This window comes from Typopeltis vanoorti, chromosome 13 (assembly GCF_054136105.1).
Source record: "Typopeltis vanoorti isolate ZY-2024b chromosome 13, IOZ_Tvanoo_1.0, whole genome shotgun sequence".
In the NCBI taxonomy this organism is placed as follows: domain Eukaryota; kingdom Metazoa; phylum Arthropoda; class Arachnida; order Uropygi; family Thelyphonidae; genus Typopeltis; species Typopeltis vanoorti.
In genome coordinates this window covers 57,964,632-57,981,997 of record NC_143561.1, presented here as the reverse complement: position 1 = coordinate 57,981,997, position 17,366 = coordinate 57,964,632, and the positions used below count along the sequence as shown (strand labels likewise).

Genomic DNA, 17,366 nt, shown 5'->3' with positions numbered 1-17,366 from the left:
TTTTTAAACAATGCATTCTTCCTATATTGACATATGGCTGCAAAACATGAACACTGAATGCAAAGGAAATTCAAAAATTAAGAACGACACAATTTAGTATGGAAAGTATTCTTGGTATCACAAGATTGGATCACAAAAGGAATACATGGATAAGAAATCAAACCAAAGTGTCTGACATCATAGGAAGAGTGAAACATCTGAAGTGGCAATAGGCTGGGCATATTGCTTGAAGACAAGATCAGCGATGGACAAAAGAGGTACTGGATTGGATTCCACGAGAGGATAAACGACCACGACTCCGACCTAAATCACAGTGGATTGATGATATCATCAGCTTTCACGGGGGTGACATGGAAAAGGAGAGCTACGAACAGAGAGTTTGGAGTAATCTTGGAAAGGCCTTCATCCATCAGTGGATCTACAATAGATGATGATGATATATATATACAGGGTGTTCGGGATAAATTTGACATATTTATAATTAATTATATTTTTCCGTAAGTTACATGTATTAACACACACTTCTCTTCATTTAAAAGTTTGGACCCTTCTTCATTCATATACAAGATGTCAGAAAGGATGGATAGCTGGAACCCACCTGAATCATGGAAGAGAATAACTTGTATCATGATGATTCGTGCCCGCCATCAAAATAAGGATATTACGACTGCTGCCCAATGCTCCCTGAATACAGTAAAAACAATCAGGCATGAACTAGAGACTTGCAATGGTGACTACGAGGATGTAGCAAGAAGAAAGATCCCTAGCAGACGATCTGATTGCGTTCGTACAGCAGAATTCCTCGCAAATCTGCAGGAACAGGTGTTGAAGAACCCTGGCATTGGAATTCGGGCTTTGTTCGTGGAGTTGCTAACTGTAGTCAAGCCCTGGATAACAAGGGTAGCCAATGGTAGGCCGTATGTATGGCAGCAGGATTCGGCCCCTTGCCACACCTCTGGGAAAAGTCAAAAATGGTTGTCTGAAAATTTCTACGACTTCACCAGTCCAAATGTTTGGCCTCCAAACTCCCCAGACCTTAACCCCATGGATTATTTTGTATGGGGCGCAGTTGAAAAAGACACCAATCGCACTTCCAGTAATACAAAAGCCCAGTTAATGGATAAAATTAAAACGGTTTTTGCTGCCCTTCCCAGGGAGACTGTAGCATCAGCTTGTTCGAGGTTCCGAAGCAGAATTGAAGCTGTGATCGATGCTAATGGTGGTTATTTTGAGTAAATCTTGTTGATAGTATTGTAATTAACTCTGCCTGTAATGTTTTTTTGTCAATTCATTAAATTTAATAGATACAAAGAAGATTTTCTTTTTCCTTACGAAACTGTCAAATTTATCCCGAACACCCTGTATATATTTGTTAAAATAGTCGCATCAGAATTTGTAGGTTCTGGGAACTATAAAATCGCACAAATCTTGACCACGAGCCAAAACTGCAAATGGGATTCTTTGATTTATTATTATCAGACCTCTGTGGACTCATTTTAGGTCTTACTCCCCATACACACACACAACTCATACTATGTCTTAAATGTATTCACTGCTCTCTAGCAATGAGTGCAGAAACAGTGTACCACTATTGACACAAAAATCCTGCCCCATACATACAGCTTTTAGATTTAGAGATAATTTCTTGTGCTCTCCCTGACACCCATTCTATGAAAATCTCATCCATGTTATCTAGTATTAACCCCTATCAACTTTTGTCTAGTTCATAACCTCCTCAACCTTTTTCTATCCATTACACTGCTAATTGTGTTTCCTCAATCTGTATTCATACTTAATACTGCCTTTGTCAATTGCTGCTGGACCCTTTACAATATCTTTATTTTTGAAAGCCTGCAGACCAAATGTGCACAGTAAATCCATTTGTGCTCTGATCATTCTTATGCAATGGAATGATAACATCCTTACTTCTAAAGTCTTGTCTTCTGCATTATTGCCATAATCTGCTGTGCCTTGCTCACAATTTTGGCAAAATTTCTTATTTTGCCAAAATGGGAGGTCTCACTCTATGATATCTGCATATCATAGAGTGGGACCTCCCATTCAAACTTTTCTCGTTAGCATACAAGTTAACATGTTCGCTGTCACTCATATGACAATGTTTTGAGGCCATTCAGAATGACCTTGGCCTACATATTCACGCAGTTTGACTGCCAGGCCAAATTTATGCAACATAGGAACACAAGTATTACAATGCTTAGAAGTGGCATTGGCACATACACAAATACTGGTTTGATGCTTTATATTTAGCATCAGTGGCACTGAATGCGTGAAATAGTAATATTCCCAAAACACAGAAGAACCTTGGGGCACACTGCTACTGGCTTTTCCTTTTAGAGATATTCCTCATTCAAGTTCCTGATAGAATGTTGAATATGAACAAAAGTTGAAGATGAATTTACAGTCTAGTGCAGATTTTTCCTGCGACGGAACATTTTGCAAATCTTGAAATTTTCACGGAATACCTTGGTTATTTTGTAAAGTATTAATAATTATGGCATAATCATAAAGACTATTAGTACACTTAAGTATATGGTGTGACATGTTGATAAATATAAAATTACATTTAAATCAGTTATCAATCACTGGACCAATGAAATCTTGTAGCATGTAGCATACATATTGTAGTTTCCTTAGGCCAACATCATTAAATATTGTGCTGAATTTCATTGACATATCCCATTCTGATCACCGAAAATTTATAATATAAGTACTTATGAGTGATTTGCAGACTTTCTGTGTGGTGGTAGTTTTCCCCTCATTTTGTACATCTTGGAGATCGCTTTGTAGGCTGGAGCTGGATGAATCACAAACACCTTCAATAAGAGATTTCTTAACACCAAAATTAAACAAAGTCCCTTGTCTTTTATTCATATTAAAATTTAAATCTGTAGGCCTATTACTTTTAAAAAATATTCTAGTATGTACTCATATACTAGCAGTGTCATCTTTTAGCCTTTTTTTAAATAATTTTTTTACATTTCCTGCTATTTACACTTTCTTCCACCAGTCCCCTGAAAAGTGTAAAAAAGGGGTTTTACTGTATATGTGTATGTATGTGTATATATACTGTATATACATACTGTATGTGTGTATATATACACACACATACAGTAAACCAAACTCATACAAAATGCATCTTATCCCCACTTTTTTTTTTTTGCCTATCAACCAACTTTTGCAACCTATAACCCCCCCCCCCTCGATCTATCATCATAGGGAGCATTCCACAGACCACTCACCATCTTGGTCATCCACATTGGATTCTATCCAGCAATTTCTCATCCCCAAGAAATACAGGAGACCAGACCTGAGCACAATAATCCAGATGTGAATGTATCAAGGCCTTATAAAGAGGAATAACAATTTCCTGTCTTTACATGTTAGTGTTCTTCAATAACCAAGTAACCTTATGAGATACCTTAGCAATATGTCTTCTAAACTTCAACTCTCTGTCTACCACTACCCCTATAATCCCCACCTTCATCTATTTCCTCGAGTACTCCATCAACATGGCACATTGTTTGTAACTGATTTATCCCAAAATCAATAACTTTACATTTCTCCACATTAAAATGACATCCATTATCTTTTGTCCACACTGACAGTCTATTTAAATCATCCTACAAGCTCTTCACATCACCTGGATTAACTATTACTCTACCTAATTTTGCATCATCAGCAAACTGACTATTTTTTTTTCAAAGTTATTTCCTATATCATTTATGAACAAATAAAACAGCAGGCAGTAGTCCTAGCATGAACCTTGCGGCACATCACTAGTCACCTACTTTCTGCTCCTCCAATACCACTTTTTGATATTTGTTCAGCAGCCACTCTTTTATCCACATAACTAGTGTCATATCATCTCCATTTGTTTTAATTTGTGTAACAGAGTTCCATATGACATTCTTTGAGTCACGTGGAACCAATTTTTCCAGTATTTTACCACACTCCTGACATACTGATTGGTCTATAATAAAATGTGAGCTGATATCCCATCTCATCCCACAGCCATATTTACATTGAGATTCTGCAATATCCCAAGAACCTGCAATTCATCCACCTCTGTTCCCCCATAAGTCTCTGTCATGTATGTCACAGCATTAACCTCACTTGGATGATATACCTTTGCAAAGTGGTCACTCAGTAACTCAACTATTTTATCTGCTTTTTTCACCTCATCATCACCAGCAGCAATCATTAAAGTTATTCTTCCTCTTATTTGCCACATAATGAAAGAACTCTTTGGGATTTCCTTTGGCCTGCTCAGCTAGTTTCTCCTTATAATCTGATTTTGCCTTCCTTATCATGCCGGTCATCTTTCTTGCCTGATCCTTGTACTGTTCATGGTATAAGGTAACCTTTCTCCTCATATACCTTTCACAATATTTTCTTTTTCTGCAGCTCATGATACATCTTAATGATATTACTCATTCATCTAACTTCTACCTGATTAACACTCTTTACCTTAGGTATGCAAGTTAATATTGCTTCCTCTAGATAACCCTTAACTATCTTCCATGCACAACTTCAAACTTCCTCCTAAGCTTGTCAGAATCACCTGTCCTGTAGTTCCACATATACTCCTTCTTGACAGAATATTTCACATGTTTTACAATCTATAAAGTCAAAAGAGCATGGTCATTTTCCTCAATCAAAAGGAATGGGGCCACCTTGGTTATGGCTGATCCTATGACCAGATCCACATCCCAAGTACTCTACATCAGTGTTCTACAACCTTTTTACATCTGTGAACCGGGGAAAATAGGAGAAATATTTCGCGGACTGGCTGATGGCTAAGACAGAAACATAAACCAATGTAGATTTTTTAGCATTTTTAGCTAGTGTGACATCTGCTACTGCTTAGAGGTTAAAAAATTTGATATACGTGGCGCTGGAGCGTTGTTTCTGAGAGACGAAGCACTGCAATAACATCCATCCGATTTCTCTGTTTGGCTTTTATTACTGACATGGCTGAAAAAGTCTTTTCACACAAATAGGAAGTCGAAAAAATGACCAACAATTTGATAGCGTTATAACTCGGAGATGGATATTCTTTTTCGAGTGATATCCAAAATTGAGACAATGATTGCATTTTATGTCTGGACACCAGAGTGACATCAGAAGACAACTCGATCAGCTTTTCTTTTTCATGAGGATCATGTGTGCATGATTTTATATCTTCCAAGAAAGGATTATTAATCCAGAAGTTACCTTTACGAAGATCCTCATTTTCAGGGAAATAATTATTTAAGTTTTCAGCTAACACCCTTAAATGTTGACATTATGTTGATTATGACTTTCTTGTTGACATCAGCAGCAATCAAAAATTCTCCCAAAAGTGGAAATTTCTATATCTCCCTCTTGTACGCGACTATCCCAAAGAGCCAGCTTCTTTTTGAACGCATCTATTTTATTTCTCAGTGTAAAAATATTTGTACAAGACCCCTGAAGAGAAATATTAAGTTCTTTAAAAAGGCTAAACATGTCCACCATTCATTCCTCATTCAACAAAGGCTCTACTAGGTCAGATTTTCACTATCGCAGAAACTGCTTTACTTCTTCCCTCAGTTCGAAAAGGCATGCAAGAACCTTTCCTCTCGATAACCACCTCACTTCTGCATGGAGAAGATGTTGGTGGTGTGAGTCTACACTCTCACACAGTGTCGTGAACAGCCTGTAGTTCACATCTCGACTACAAATTTCATTAATGATCTTCACCGCATCGTTCATCACAGTGTTTATGTTAAAGATACCAAGCAATTTTAAACCTGGTTTTACTCCATTTTTTCCCAAGTAAGCAAACAGACAAAATGTCAAGTTTGCACCTGCAATTGATGCAAGACTAGCTGATCCCACAGGTAGTGCAAGACCAAGACAACTCGTGGTAAAGGGGGAAGCAAGCTCTGATCACTAATCTTAATATCAGATCAGAGTTTGCTCCACCTTTACCACGAGTTGCCTTGGTCTTGCACTACCTGTGGGATCAGCTAGTCTTGCATCAATTGCAGGTGCAAACTTGACATTTTGTCTGTTTGCTTACTTGGGAAAAAATGGAGTAAAACCAGGTTTAAAATTGCTTGGTATCTTTAACATAACTATACCCAAGTTAAAAATACTTTCTACATCACAGTGTTTAGTTCAGTAGAAAGCTTCTTTGCAGCTAGGTGCTCCTAGTGGATCATACAGTGAGTGGACAAAACTTCTGGGTGCACGACTTCCTTTATTTTCACAACTACTCCTGAGCGACGTCCAGTCATGCTCGCAGCGCCGTCGATACACACTCCGATATATTTGCTCCAGTCTAAGCCCATGCACTTGAAAAACCCATCAAGAGCATTAAATATCTCTGAACTAGTGGTCTGTCTAGGTAAGTCAAGGCAACAAAGAAGTTCTTCCCTGAAGTCTTCATCTTCACTATACCTCACGAAGCAAAGTAGGATTAGTATGATTACTCACGTCAGTTGATTCATCAAGTTGAATCGCAAAACATCTCGATTTCTTTATTCCCTCTACAACTTGCTTTTCAATATTGGTGGCCATATTAATAATTCTCCTCTGAATGGTGGTGTCTGAAAGTGATATAGCCACCAGTTTTTTAGTGGCTTGAGGACCCAAAATTTCTCGTATGACATATAAGATACAAGGCTTTACTAACTTCTCACCAATGGTAAACGGTTTTTTAGTTTTAGCTATTCGAAGAGCAACTAAATAAGACGCTCGAAGCAGCGACTAGTCACTAGTTGTCATCATTTTCATTTCACTTTTCTAACTTTTCATCTGGTCACGTAATCTTTGAAAAAAAAAAAAAAGTCCAGTGGCTTATCAATAAACTCTCTACATACAAAGTATGTAGTAATACTTTGTGTGTAGTAATACTACACACAAAGGCTGTGGCAATAGTTCACTGCCAGGGGCTACAATGAAACCAAGCTTTAAATAGTCCTTGTCGAAATGCCTAACAAAGTTTCCTTTTCTTTTTTTTGGTTTGTATTGCACATTCCGAAGTATCGACATATTTCTTTTTCTTTGTTTCTTCTAAACTTGAAGCACTAGTACTTGGCATAGTTTCGGTACCATCACTACTTTTCTCCTGAATATTGTCTCTACTAAAGAAGGTTAAAAGGTTTTGCTGTTTGACTTTTTTTGTCTCCATTTTGTAGGGTTTCAAATTTTACAAAAGAAATAGCTTGTTTTCTGAAATACCACAACACAATATTAGAAAACAATACGGACAAGCACGATAAAATAAGAATTTTTGCGAAGTGTCGTCGACAGGCAAGCTGATGCAATACTGGCATTCGATGGCCGCGCACTTCGCATATATTTTGGGTGCTACATTGTTGCGTGCAGCGTCCCGCTCGCCCTGCAACAATGTAGTGCCAGAATCATGTAGCTGCTACATGATTGGGCAGAAATTTTTGGCGGACCGGCACCGGTCCGCAGACCACAGGTTGAAGAACAAGGCTCTACATCATACACTGCCTCAAGTAATGATTTCCAAGTAGGTGTATAAATTCCATTTCTTTTTAGCCATGCGATATTTTTTCCATCCAATGTATATCTCCACAGTTGAAGTCCTCCATAATAATCACTTGACCTGCTCATTGTACTAATTTGCTGATACGTCTTCCAGATCATCCCTGGAACTCCCTGCCTATAACAGCAACCAGCCATACATTTTGTCTTATTGGCCTTGATCTCACACCAGACTGTTTCAAATGAGTAGCACCTACCCATGCCTATCTCCTATTCTTTTTGGCTGCAATTCATATGCCATCATCAGCAGTACTCCACTCCACAACCCATCTTACCTGAAAATACTAAATCCTTGATTCTATTCCTGTAACTACATCATCTGCTGTTAGCCAAGTCTTACTAATGCCTATAACTTTTGGCGAGATCACACTAACCAATAACAAAAAACTCCTTCCTCTTGTTCCTGATACTGATGGCATTAGTAACTGCAGCATCCCTTCAGGCCCATAACCACCTTTACTTTCTGAACTGACTACCCTATGCAATATTTTTGCTTGAGAGACTAGATTATGAACTTGTTGGTCATTTTTATGCTCATTTGTCTCAATGGTGCCTTCACGCACACTCACCTGCATCCACCCTAATTGCTCAAGTTTTCCTGACTTTGCATTTCAGCATGCTCAGTTAACAAAGCTCTGTCTCTGGACACCTAACACTAAAACCATTCAGATGCATTCTGTTAGCATTATACAAATCCTTCTTTCCATCAAACTTAGACCATAGGTCTACAAATCCTACATCATCCCTTCTGCCTGATCATCAATGTTTAGATAATCAATTATGTCTTCCTTCACAGGAAGACATAATTGATGATCTAAACCTCGAGATCATAAACAACAGGTACATAAGCTGCATATTGATTTGTTTGCTATCAATGCCCTCCTCCTCAATTTGCATCTATCATAGTGTGGCAGGAGACTTATAACTCCACTTTCTCGCTCTTCATTTTTGCTTCATCCAACAGTTGAAGTCCTCTATAATAATGGAGGACTTCACATCTTGTCTCACAGAGGGGGGGAGTGATAATTTCCTATGACTTCATGTGTATATATATGTTTAATAGATTTATTGCAATACTTTCATTTTATAAGAATCCGTCCACATAGAATCCTCTTTTTGACCATCTCTTCACCAAATTCTTTCAAATTCATTTGTATGTATCATTCATTGAGAAAAAGAGATGAAATATAACCACACACATATTTCCCCCCCCTTCCTGTACTATATGTAGAAAAATTACTTCTCAATAGAATTCAGTTCAATTTAAGACTGATATCTGAGTTTCAATTATAAACCAAGCAAATATTAACAATGTTTGCTTTGTTTTTGACCAGTGTTTGAAAGGTGTCAATCTTACATATACAAAAGATGAGCTAGAATTATGAGTAAAAGTAATTTACTGCCTTTATCTTATCATAAGATCAACCACAAACTGTGATCATAACAGACGCTCTTCATGGAAGACATAATTGATGATCTAAACCTTGAGATCATAAACAACAGGCACAGTATCAGCATTAGACATCACAGCAGTAGATTATGAAACTGTGAGTCTTACCCAGTGGAAAATATTAAAGAATGGCATCAGTGATCACAGACCTATTATCATAACGATTAATTTGCAGCTAAACCAAAAACCACAGACAAAGAGATCTTGGAATTTCAGAAAAGCAAATTGGCCTAAATACACACAACTATTAGAAACCTATTGCACTGGCATACCCACAAGTAAAGAACTTGATCAGCAACTACTAGAACTAACTAACAACATATAGAAAGCTGCAAAAAATTTAATTCCCAGAGGTCACAGGAAAAACAATCGGGTTCCATTTTAGAAAGATCACAATATCAGTGCTATGATCACTGAAAGAGATATTATCAATGAACAGTTAAAACAAAATAATACAGAAGACAACAGAAAGAAGTTAATAGAATTAACTCAAAACATTGATGAACTAAGTGCAAACAAAAAAAGTGGGAAGAACACTGCAATAGACTAGACCCAAGTAAAGACTCACAACACTGGAACATCATCAGACTATTAAACAATGCAACACTTCCGGATACTGATCACTCTTCAAACACAGTCTCCTCAGGAACCAATACAGCAGCAACAAACAAACAGATGGCAAATTTACTAGCCAAACATTACTCTAATGCAAGCAAGCTGCAATACAACAAAGAAGGCAAAAAGTGCAGGAAAATTGCAAAACAACTGCTAATATAATCCAGAACCTATCCCTCTGACGAGATCTTTACTCAGACCTCACAATGACAGAAATAGAAACAGCAATTAGTCAAACTGACCCTGACAAATCACTTGGAATTGATCTTACCTTTGGACATGTAATTAAAAACATGGGGAAAAATAGCCAAAAACTGCCTTCTGAAGATATTTAATACCTCTTGGAATGCAGGAAAACTACCAAAAATCTGGAAAACATCAGTCATTATACCCTTACTAAAACCTAACAAAAACCCTAGTGACTGTAACAGCTACAGTCCAATAGCTTTGACTAGCACACTCTCTGTAAACTAAACGAAAGAATAATACATACCAGACTTATGAATTGGCTCTTAGAAAATAACAAGATCAACTTCTACCAAACTGCATACAGTACAGAAGATCAATTATTTTATCTTCGCCAATCAGTCATAGATGGCTTTCAAGAAAAACCGCCAAAGAAGACAACAGCAATATTCTTGGATCTCACAGCTGCCCACAATCACGTCTTGAGACAAAAGTTAATAAAAATTGTATACGATACTAGAATAAGGGGGAATGCATTAAATTGGATTTCAGATTTCATGAAAGGAAGAAAAATGAAAGTAAAAGTTAATGGAATTTATTCCAACATGCAAACTTGGGTTAGAGTTCCACAAGGTTCTGTTTTAAGTCCACTCCTATTTCTCATCTATATGAACAATATCCATCCTCACATAATAAATGACACAAAAATAGCAATCTGCACACAAGCAGTAATCCTCAACAATGTGAAAAAGTTCTAAATAATTCAATAAAAGGCTTAGAAAAATGGGCAAAAGGAACTTACAACAGATAAACCCATAAAAAACAAAACAGATTATCTTTTCCACTGATAGAAAAAATAGACACAATTACAACCCTCAAATCAAAATATATATTACCAAAATAGAAAAAACAGAATCTCCAAAATACTTAGGCCTAACCTAAGTATTTTGAGATTTACAACTCATATTACAAATCTATCTAATAAAGCTCTTAAAAAGCTTAATATCATCAAAAGGCTTCGTGGAACGAAGTGAGGTGCAAAACCGAAGACACTCAAAACTACATATACGGCACTCATACGACCCACTATGGAATATGCCTCATCAATCTGGGCTCCAGCTTCTATTAGCTCAAAAGAAAAAACTTGACAGAGTACAATCAAGAGCAGCAAAAATTATTATAGGTGCAGTCTCATCCACAAATAAGGAGTCACTAACAGGATCACACTCACTCAGGACTTTCGATGCCTGGACAAGAAAATCTAGACTAAACAGATCATGTACGTTACAATATGATCAAGAAATTAGAAAACAGATTGGCTTAAAGCACCGATCCATTGAAATAAGCAAAGAGCCATTCTTTTCCACTATTCTACCGAAAAACACAATGATAAACTTTAATCTCCTTAAAGCTTGTTCAAAAAAAGGATTCACAGCAATAAAATAAAAGAAAACGACTTGACACTATACATCACTTAAATAATCCAAACCATGTCATTGCCTACACTGATGGATCATCTGATGAAGCACTCAACCAAGGAGGTTCAGGGATTTTCCTAACTCTAACTAAAGGCAAGCAAATGCAAATCAAAACCACAGCTGGCGAAATAGCTTCAAACTTCACTTGTGAATTAACAGCCATACAAGCAGCTCTCAAATTCTATTTTTTTTTCAAATCCAGTAATAAACATTGCACAAGGAATAATCATCTACAGCGACTCAAAATACACTTGAGGCATTAAAAATGGAAAATTCATGAACTACTAACAACCTTAAATTTGAAAAATAAGAACCGCACGCTGCAATGGATAATACCAGCCCATGTAAATATTGAAGGCAACGAAAGAGCAGACAGACTAGCCAAAGAAGCAAGATACCTCAAAAATTACACTCACTATCACTAAATGATGCTAACTCTGTCGCCAAAATAGATTGGTAAAACAAACTATCAAGAAGAAGAATGAAATCAGTGAAATTAATGAAAATAGAGAAATAACTACAATCTTCACCAGATTAAGAACGGAACATTTTAAAGGAATGAAAATTCAGTCAGACGGTAGCAGGAGCCATGAAACATGCAAAAACTGTCTAGGAGTTGAACTAACATCTGTCCACATTTATTCTTGTCCAGAAATTACTGCTGCTCTACAGAAAATTGACAATAACCCTAGAGAAAAGCTCTACTCCACCAAAATTCGACAGATTCTCAAAGCAGTTCTACAGATTCATGGTCATATCTAGAAGCTCTTCAATGGACTCGACAACAACAACAACAACCACTAACTGACTTTCTTCAACATATTTTTTCTAATAGTGAAGTCACGTTCCCAAATTTTATGTATAAATAGTGGGCCTCTTATTTTTCCAAATGATATAACTTTCGTGCACATTAGAATACCAGACAATCCTAACTATCCACTAAATCTCCCTTTCTATCACTACCAGTTAAATATATATATATATATTATTATTATTATTATTCGTGACACCTCCAAGGAGTCTGAAGACTCATCGTGGGAGGACACCTATTGAACAACTCTCCGTCTCCACCACTATACCGAACCTCTACTACCAATCACCTACATCAGCGCCATCTACTGCCTACCACCACAGCTAATATTTTTTGTCTGTAAATTGTGTGTGTGTTCTGAAGGGCAGATTTTCTATATGTGGGATGAAAAACCCGAGTTTCCGGGAGGAAAAAACCCTGCTATATATATATATATATATATATATATATTTTTTTTTTTTTTTTAATGTGATTAACTGGTAGTGAATCAAGGATTTTTTCCCCCATCTTTTATTAACTTTATTTATTTATTTGTATTTTTGTTATTTTTACATAGTCTGGAAACATTCTAGAGACCAAACAGACTTTTTTTCTAAGCTGCTACATGCCTTCAATAAGAAGTGTGGTGGTGGTGTCGCATGAGACAATGAAATTCACATAACCTGAATCATAATTTCTAATTTATTTTCCTACTGAGTACTACTGTCACAAGTAACCTAGTGCATACAATAAGAATTACAAATTGTATAATACATGTAATTTTCATCTTCCATTTCCTTCCTCCAAATATTTGTATGCAGTGCATCCTAATAAGGGAAATCTTTATATGGACTTTTCGGCTGTTAGTGAAAAAGTCCATATAATTATAGACTTTTTCACTAACAAATACCCCAATATCTCAAAAGCCTTAGAAAAACTGCTGAAATAGAAAGCCAAAATTATTCAAATTAAGTGGATATTAAATCCAACATTATTTCAAAGCCAAATAGAGAAACTACAAGAGTTTCAGAGAAACTGCGAGAGTTTTATGCTGAATATAGATAGAAACTATAAAAGTTTCGGCAGATCCAAGCGTAAGCAAACCTTTCATGACAGGAGCAACTCGTAGTAAAGGTGGGGTAAGCTCTGATCACTATCCTTAGTATTTTCCCATAATGTAAAACAAATCCAGCAGCATCACTGTGTAGCTTTTCCCTTGTCCAACTCAACTGTCACTCTATTATAAAAAGTTAATAAATTACTAAGGCAAGAGACTGACCTTTAACAAAAACATTTTGTTAAAGCTCAGTTTCCCCCCCCCCCCCCCATCACAAAGTATCATACTGTTATCCACCAATTCCTGAATTCTGTCTTTAACCAACTTTTCCAATACTTTTACCACCAGTCCCAAGATAGCGATTGGCCTGCAATTTTCTACCGCAGTCTAAAAGCCTCCTTTATGCAAAGGAACTATTTTACCTTCCTTCCACTCCCTAGGGACCTTATCAGATCTAAGTGAAATAGCCAAGCAAGGGACACTGACAATTCCTTTGCACATTCATGTAATATCCGAGCTGATATCCCATCCAAACCAACAGTAGTATTTGCATATAAATTTTGCAACATCCTACGTACCTGATTTATTAACTTCAATTCATTTCCATATTAGTTACTGCTACAGAAGACAGAGAAATATTCTCATTCGGGTGACAGACTTGAAAATTAGTTACTTAGTAACTCTACCATTGCATCAGACAGTCACCTCGATACCATCAGAGTCCACTAAGGTCTTCCAAAGTCATTCTTCCTTTTACTTGCCATGTAGTGAAAGCATTCTTTGGAATTTCCTTTAACCTGCTTGGTTAAGGTCTTCTCATAACCTGATTTAACCTCCCTTACTATGCTGGTAACCTTTCTAGCCTGAGATTTGTACAGCTCGTGAGTGTACTGATCACCTTGTAAACTCTCCATAACATTTTCTTTTTTTGCAGATAACACCTACCTTATTTATCTTCCTGACCATGAGAATACATTCTGATATTGCTTCCCTCTGATAACCAGCTGATTATTCTCAATGCACTGCTAACATCTCTTCCCTGCAATTTTTTATGCCATGGGGCAGCTGTAAGCTGCCTCAGAACTTGTTATAATTACCTAACCTGTAGTTCCATATATACTTCCCTTCTTAAGAGAGAAATCCATAAATTTTACAGCCTCCCAAGTCATTGCTGCATGACCACTCTCAAAAATCAGAGGTAACGTGGACACCATACTTATGCATAGGTCTTCTGGACCAATGATCAGATCCAACACTCACACACCATGAGTTCCTTCGGTTATATGCTGTTTCAAGTAATTATCTCTTAGAAGGATGAATTCCATTTCTTTTTTCCGTCTTCTAAGACACTTTTTACTATATCAATCCAGTAAAAATATACTTGGTGTTCCTCTGGGTCTTTTTCCTGCCAACCCAACAGAGAATTGTTCTGCTAATCTTTCCTTTCCCATTCTATTTAAGTGACCATACCATCTGCAATTAGCTCTGCTCACACATTCCTGATTCTCGTGAAAAGCCTTAGACGTTGGTTATGTATTTTTACTAAATAGCTTAAGGTAATTACAACGTATACCAGGATATACCTTAAAATAAATTTTAATACACTTCCAATATTCCGGCAACGTCACGTTGCCATTTTCACAGGAACTCAAAAGCAAGACATGTGCATGCAAGCACAACAAACAGGACGAAAACAAGTGAGGACGAAGCAGGAAGCTATTCTTTTTCTCCTAAAAGTCCTCATGGTGTCCCCATAGCAGGCAATGTTGGTATTCTTGGGCAATTGGGCTGAAGGTCTTCTGATGTAGGTTTCCCAAACTTGGGACAGTCTCATGCACCCAAATTTGTTGAAGTTTGGATTGTTTCTTAGGGCTGAGGCTGATTTGATGAAAATCCTTTCATATTTGAATTTACTACGGTGTATTATCGTGGCTTTCTTCCACCGTATTCTATGGCGGGTATCCAGTGCATGGTCTGCAAGACCAGAGTGGCTGTACTGGTGAAACCGGATGTAGTCCTTGAAATTCTGAAATTCTATTATTAGCTGTCCTGCCTGTTTGGCCAAAGTAGGGCAGCTGTAAGCTGTTCTACTTTGGCTTTAAGTAGAGCGGATAAGGGATGCCAATTTTTTATATGGTCTGTAACAAGAAGTTAAGCCATGCTTTTTTAGGATTTTTGTAATTTTTTCCAAGGTGCCTCGGATATATAGCGTATGATGATGGATTTAGAGTAATCCTTGTTATGAGGGAGGGGGGGGGGGTTGGCTGGCACAGTTATAAATACGAAGAGCCTTTTGCAAAGAGAAACGGTGCTTAAATTTGACACAGTTTGGGATTATCTGGTTATCCCGGCAGCGTTTTAGGAAGGCGAGACGATTCAGTTGTCTTGATAGCTTTAACTTCATTTTACGGTAATGGCGGGCCTTACATGCAATGGCATTCCCATGGATTATCGTAATTCTCGTGGAAAGGCATAGACGTTGGTTATGCATTTTTACTAAATAGCTTAAGAAAATTACAGCGTATAATAGGATATACCTTAACATAAATTTTAATACACTTTCAATATTTCGGCAATATCACTTTGCCATTTTCACAGGAACTTAAAAGCAAGATAAGTGAACAATCACAACAAACAGTAAATGAGGACGAAGCAGGAAACTATTCTTTCTCCTAAAAGTCCTGATGGTGTCCCCTAGCGGGCAATATTGGTATTCTTGGGGGATTGGGCTGAAGGTCTTCTAATGTAGGTTTCCCAAATTTGGGGTAGTCTCATGCACCCAAATTTGTTGAGGTTTGGATTGTTTCTTAGGGCTGGGGCTGATTCCACGAAAAGGCTTTCGTATTTGAATTTACTATGGTGTATTATCGTGGCTTCTTCCACCATATTCTATGGCGGATATCCAGCACATGGTCTGCAAGACCAGAGTGGCTGTATTGGTGAAACCGGATGTAGTCCTTGTGTTCTGAAATGTCCCTTGCAGCTGTAAGCTGTCCTACTTTGGCCAAACAGGACGGACAGCTAATATCAGAACTAATAGTCTTTGGTCAAGTGTTTTATTTCTAATCTAGCTCTCAGATCCATACGTTAAAATTGGTTTGAACACTGTCTTGTGTATAGCTAATTTAGGGTTTTGACTAATTTCTCTCTTATTCCATATAAATTTCATATGATATTGGTGTTGGTGTTCTGTTGATGGGCCAGTGATGTTTGAATGAGTAATTAAATAAAGACATACTTAATTCATAAATTATTATATTTACTCCGTAAAATTTATTTTACATAAGATTGATTCTGAATAATTCAATTTTTACCTCTTTAATATATATTTTTTTGTTTTTGATATGCAGGGCCCTCGAAAGGCAACTTCCACAGGATCCCAGGGAAGTTGCCCTCTGCCCAGGTCTAAGAGTGGCAATGCATGTCAATGCTCAATTAAGAATGTCTTAAATGTGTTTCTCTGAATATTTTGTAAAATGATCTCACTCTACAATATTCTGTAATATCTTTTTTTATCATTTTAGAATATGTTCACGGCTGGCATTAAAAAATTAAGTAAAATAAAATCCATTATAATACCTGTGGTCAAGTAGGTTTTGTTAATTATATTATGATATAGCATTTTCTCAGTAACGATTAAGTACTTTTAAAGGGTTGATAATGTCACGAATAAATGCTAAGTTCATCTTGGCTATTCAAGTTTATCCAACAGTGAAATTAATACAAACGTGTTAACTGATTTGCCATGTGCAGTTTTGTACAGAGGCTAACTACCATACAAATTCTATGCTAGGATCGGAGCTTGAGTGGGCACATGAGGAGTTCTAGACTGATTCCCAAGGGATCAGTGTTGTTGGAAATTCAATACTCATTGTTGAGTTCCCAACATTATTCTAACATGATGGAAATAAAATAAACAGTCAAGTTTACTACCTTCCTGCAGTTATTGTCTTGTCTTACAATAAAGGCATTTGAGAGAAGAAAAGGTACCGCATCGGATGGGAGAAAATATAGGCGATTTATACAGTCAGCCACATCAGTATAAACTATCACTTGAACAATGCTGTTCGAAATAGCTGACATTTTTTAATCTTTAAAAACATGGTTAAAAGAGGTAGAAAAACAGTGTTAAAACTGTTTTTCTACTTCTTAACGCAGAAGGCAACAAATCATAGAATAAACGCACGAAGGTGTAAATGAAGCTATCCCTATATGCGCTTATGTTATATA

At 37.0% G+C, this 17,366-nt stretch overlaps 1 protein-coding gene across 2 annotated transcripts in view; it reads right to left on the bottom strand.

Moving 5' to 3' along the window:
* The window catches only part of LOC150100188 (chromobox protein homolog 3-like), an 80,696-nt gene that overhangs the window by 63,132 nt on the left and 198 nt on the right, over positions 1 to 17,366 (bottom strand). Inside the window, exon 1 of one of the 2 annotated variants that reach the window (XM_090402407.1) lies at positions 17,070 to 17,191. The exons of the other annotated variant lie outside the window; for it this stretch is intronic. The gene's annotated coding sequence lies outside the window, so the exon portion shown is untranslated. Of the gene's footprint in view, positions 1 to 17,069; positions 17,192 to 17,366 lie in introns of those variants that run through there. 2 annotated transcript variants of the gene reach the window in all.